The sequence below is a fragment of the Oncorhynchus mykiss genome, chromosome 8, assembly GCF_057628025.1.
Source record: "Oncorhynchus mykiss isolate SJ-2025 chromosome 8, ASM5762802v1, whole genome shotgun sequence".
Taxonomy (NCBI): domain Eukaryota; kingdom Metazoa; phylum Chordata; class Actinopteri; order Salmoniformes; family Salmonidae; genus Oncorhynchus; species Oncorhynchus mykiss.
Window position 1 is genome coordinate 29,630,853 of NC_143029.1, and position 6,000 is coordinate 29,636,852.

Here is a 6,000-nt window from a genome sequence, read left to right on the forward strand (position 1 = left end):
ATACAACATAAACAATCTGATCATGTTCACTGTGGTTATTTACTCAACAACTGGTGTTAGTTGACCAAGATGTGTGACTTGGCTGACTGATCAAACCTACTCCATCTTAGCTGAGGTTTGTGTTTTTGTAAACATCACGAACTAGCGGTTACCAGACCTACCCTATTTTGGCGGGCATGTAGAGCATCATGGGTACGACAGGAGAGTCATTGTTTCCGTAGATGATGAATCCCATCTCTCGGAGTTTCCTTCGGAAGTATGTGGTATTTTCTGACAACTGCTTTAGACGCTCCGCCCCTGAAACCATTAACAACCAATTAAACCATTAGCTAATTCATCTATTAACCTGTTAAACCATTAGCTAATTCATCTATTAACCTGTTAAACCATTAGCTAATTAATCTATTAACCTGTTAAACCATTAGTGATTACAACCATTAACTAGTAAGAACATGAACAGGTAAACCACAACCATTGAAAGGACTGTGGCATTTACACACTACTTCAGCCCACCACCTTAGGCCTAACTTCCTTGTTGACTGAAAGGAAGGGATACATCTAGGTGCTCAAACTCAGAAAAACAGCATCTGCCATTTCATTTTGAAACACAGAGCTGAAAACGTAAAGCATTCCAGGCTTAAGTCTGAAATGAAATTAATTTCACTCAGACAGTCGTTTCCCCTGGGCCCTGGCTTTGGAATTCAAAGCCATTCTGAGAGAATGATAAACGTATAGGCTGAAAAAAAAAAGAGAGTGGTGCTTTCAGGAGAAGGAATTGCGTTCCACTTGTTTGAAATTCCTTTCATATCGAGGGGCTCCATGGTAGGAATGTCCTGTCTGTCTCCGGTCTCATCCACATATTTGATTTGAGCTTCAAACCAGAGAAAGTAATTCTGGTTGTGTTAGGGAGGTGGTTCCCTGAACCACACTCGATATGATGAGCAACCTTGCCTGAGACACTCAAGACTTATTAAGTCTCCAAGCATCGAACCCCAGTCAGTCATTCTGGCACATGACACACCGGCCAAAACGTTAGCAGCCTCGATGCCACTACTAGTTATGCAGCTATTGGCAGTGACTACACTTCAAAGGCTTGAATCTCAAACCCACATGGAGCTGGGAATCATCGAACTGTCAATGTTACTCTTTCCTGAAAAACTGTCAAGTGATTCAGACAAGGCCGTGAGATCAGCCATTTCCATCCATCTGCTTGTCAGAGAATGGTATGGAGCATTGTGATGGTTTCAACATATCTGCTAGATCAGGCTCATATTCATTGAGGACCAAACAGAAGTAAGTGGACTGAAACTGTGAGGCCCTATTTGGACTTGATCCAATAAGAAATGGTTCATTTTCCGTTGTAAAACGTTTCCCCATTGCATGCCCTAATGAATACAACCTTGCTGTTCTGTGGCCCACCTGGGAGGGACCTATCCACTGATACCGGGCGAGATATATGTTTTCATCCCTCAAATGGGTAATGTTGGGCTATAGAGTAATCTGATCCTAGATCTGTGGTTAAACGCAACTTCTACCTTGGTGGGAGACGGGAGGAACCTCCCTGTTAGAGTAACAACCCTGGAGTGACCCGGACCACCGTTGGGCTGTGTGTGTGTTTGTTTGAATCTGTTTTACCACAGCTCGTTCTCTGAAGCCCTGAAGGTCAGGGGAGACACCTAGAACGCTAACCCCCCCAGCGGCAGGCCGCTTTGTACCCAGCTAGAAGGTGCAAAGACAAACACTCCAACACACAGACATCTGAAACCTATAAAAGCTCTATGTGGGGAAAGTCCATGCTACCACTTCACAGGCTTCAATCACCCAGAGCCCTCTGAGGGATGCAGGGGACTGTCCAGAGGTTTTAACCCAGCCTGGTGCTACTGAGAGGGGGATGTGCTCTGCTGTGCGTGTAGGAGTGACTGTCAACACAGTTGATCTCCTTAACTCCACTCCTTTTAACATGCATTGCCTTTAGTTTTTGAGTGATAGTTGGTGGTCGTAGCCCTTTACACTCGTACCTGTATGTGAGTTGAAAATGGCAGATTTGGACACTGATAAGCGCCTCAGTTGGAATGCAGTGGCTTCACAGTAACATGCTATACATGACGTCAGACCTCAGGCTCCACGCTTCACAGCGCTTGAGCACCGCGCGTGACAAGAAGTAGCCCAAATCTCTCCCGCTAATTGGGCAACTTTTGCTAATGTTTTGTTGTCTGAGTCAGGGAAATTCTGTACATTGAGGACTCGATGTACAGTATTTTGAAAGATGACATGTTGAGGATTATAATAAATACTGCTTTGACGTCATACAAGCAAGCCAAAGACCCATGAGTTCAAATGTGCACTTCACCTTTCCATTTCACAAAACACATGTCCATATACCGTGTCAACGTTTATGATCACCATGTTTAGATGTCCTGTTACAAGACAACATGGCGTTATACACTGGGTTGTGTTGACAGTTGTCCTGAACAGAATGAATCTGTGAAACAGGCATCTGAATGCACTCGCGACTCCATTCTACACGCACCAACATTAAACTGAACAAAATTATAAAACGCAACATGTAAAGTGTCGTTTCATGAGCTGAAATAAAAAAGATCCCAGAAATGTTTCATACGCACAAAAAAGCTCATTTCAAATTGAGCACAAATTTGTTTACATCCCTGATCATTACACAGGTGCACCTTGTGCTGTAACTCAGTAAAATCTTTGAAATAGTTGCATGTTGTATTTATATTTTTGTTCAGTATACAATTTGGTACTCTGAATTGCCTTGTCATGTTGGCAATAGAACAAACTTTCAAATTATGCCCACCCTGACCCAGACTGCGATTTATAATGCACAGTTTTTGGATAGCGTAAACAACGGTAATTATGTTAAGGCGGGGATGCAGGGCTGTGTTCCAAACAAAACAACTACAAGTGTGCTTGATCTACTTCCTTAACGACAGAGCTAGGAGAGCTAAAAAAATGTAAGTAAAAAAAGTACCTTATAGTTAAACTTCTTTGAGTCAAAAGTGTATTGGAATGACTTAGGAACTGCTCACACTTTGGAGAGGTGGGTGGCCACTTGGAGACACCAGTTAGACCTCTCACTCAAACCTTTTTTTACCTTGTGTGACACCTACCCCAAAATTCTCCAAGAATATTCTTATCATTTTACTGAACTCATCTTCAGTATTTTCAGATTTCGTTATCAAATGAGGCAAAAAGTACAGTAAATGTAAAATGTGCATCAAATCAATAGTGTAATGTTTGGATTCAGTCTTGTGACAGGTGGACTGGTGGGTCCTCACCTTTAGTCTAATCATTTTCCAAAGAATTCCCTTTTAATTGCTACCATGTAATCTTATTAAAATCTGTTCCTATACACACACACCCCAGGGATAATAAAAAATCCTAGAATGTTTGGGAATGATGCATAGTCAGGCATTTGTGAAAATTCTATAGCTATATGGAGTGGGAAAGCGGCGTTGCGTTTGGACAATTAATAGACACTGCAGTAAATTAAACGAAATGAAAAAATCTGTCTTGTCCAGGACCAGCACGTCATAACCAATCAGAGCTACAGTAGGCCTATATGCAAATAATCCGTTTTCCTGACATTTTACAGGCAGCAGCAAGAGCACGACTTTAAATCATTAGAAAGCAATCGCCAAAACACACCTGAAAATATGAAAATACCAATACAGTCCTCTTTACATTAGGGAACTTCACAATCCTATGGATCAAACAACAATGAACAGGTCGGCGCTCTCTCCCTCAGTTGCCTATGCACATAAACAACAACAAGATCAACAACTAATGCCTGCCTGAGTGAGATGAGCTAAAAATCTGCTGTTATTGAACAGGGAAATTGATTCTTTTACTTTTAGTCACCAATAAGGCTGTGTGTATGTGTGTCGGGGGAGTCCAAACAGAAATAGTGCCATGGCAACTATATGTGCCATAGTAGAATGATTATTATCCAGACTCTCCTTTGTTTACCTTTCTCTGTTCGCCACTTAGAAATGTATTATGCAGCCTTCATCACTTGGCTGTAGGTGAGTAATTGCCACTCCTTGAGTCAAAGTACAGATCAGACCAGTTCAAAGCTGGTGAGGAAAATCTATACAAACCCTACATGACATTAAGCTCCCACCTCTGAGCTGTCATCTGTTGGAGAGGGCAATGACTTCACGAGACAAGATTAACCAAGCAGCAGGGTTTAGGTCAACTCAACAGTGGGCAAAACAGCTCCTAAGCTTTCCAGGTCTTTACTGCCATCTTGTGGCTACTGATGGTAATGACACTGTGGTGTCAGTTACTGCCTAATGCTAGCGAAATACTTTTTGTACTGTATAGCAGTCATCAACCCTTTGGCTTAGATTCAACACATCAAACGTTTGATGATTGAATCATGTTTTTCAGTGCCAGGCAAGAACACGCGCCTATAATAAAAATAAAAGTTGTCACACCCGTGGTATACCATGGTCGTCAGCCAATCAGCATTCAATGCTCAAACTACCCAGTTTATAATACCCTGTAGCTCTCCAGGACCAGAGATGAAAATAACTACCTAAACAGACACTAAACTAGTTTTCAATCAACAACACAGTGTGGTACCAGCTGAAGTGGAGACTTGCTGTGTAAACTCACCCAGAGTGGTGTTGTCCTCTCCCATGATGATCTTCATAGAGGTGATGATCTGTTGTGACACGGGAGGGGACATGGCCGTGGCATAGATTGAACTGTGGGAGTGGGACCGCAGGTAGTCTATCAACTCCTATGGGGGAGAGATACAATAAAACACCATTGTCAATATAAATGGGTTTCGTAGTTACAATAATACTACATAAAGGTTGAACTTCAGATCGTGAAAGTCTCCTATTGATGTGAAAGCATGATATATGTGACAATCTGAGTTAGGATCTCAAGACAGGATTTAGCCCTTAGATAATTTCCCACATCATGGGGCAATGATAAAACCAGTTCGTCTTGTTGATGACTAAACCTCCACACCTAAACTGTCCTAGTAAACTGTATCAGAAACCATCCCCGGAAATCTTATCATTATAAATATGATGTCCCATGTCAGTGCCTATTATCCACACACACACACACACACACACACACACACACACACACACACACAGCTTTGTTATAATGGAATGTTTTAAAACATTTACTGCCCTGAACATAGCTTTGGGGACCTTGGTACCCTGCCAAGAACATTTCTCCTAACCCGTGACCATTTGGAGAGAGTCACAGGCTGCCTTACTTCCTAGTCTCGTATTCACTCCGTTACCAGAATTGGCAGGTGTGAAGACAGCAGGAAATCAAGGTTGCTTTAGAGCAGACAACAAACTCACCCTCTTCCCTCCGATGTATCCTCCAGCAGCACCAAAGCTCTTCGTGAATGTTCCCATCATGATGTCAACGTCTTTGGGGTCCAGACCAAAGTAGTCCACCACCCCTCCACCTCGTGGTCCGAGAGCTCCGATGCTATGGGCCTCATCCAGGTACAGATAGGCCTTATAATGCTTCTTCAGGGCTATCACCTCAGGCAGACGTACTATAGAGCCCTCCATACTGGGGAGGAGAGGAGAATGGTGAGAGGTGGAGGGAGGAGAGAGAGAGAGACACATACACGTTCAAGACTGACACATGCACACTAAAACGATGGGTCAGTTAACTGTACTTTTCACCTTATGTTACTTCACCTAGAAATACAGATGATTAGTTCACCCTAGGTATAATCTCTGCCCACTGAGTGTACACTACATTGTTTAGTTTATTAGGTATACCCATCTAGTACTGGGTCAGACCCCCCTTTGACTCCAGAACAGCCTGAATTATGTTCCTAACGTGTGGCAGGATGTTTATTCCCCACACCGTTAACACCACCGCTACGAGGCTGTACCGGTTGACCTCAGGCAGGATGGGGCCATTGACTCATGCTGCTTACGCCAAATCCTGACTGCCATCAGCATGACGCAACAGGAACGGGGATTTGTC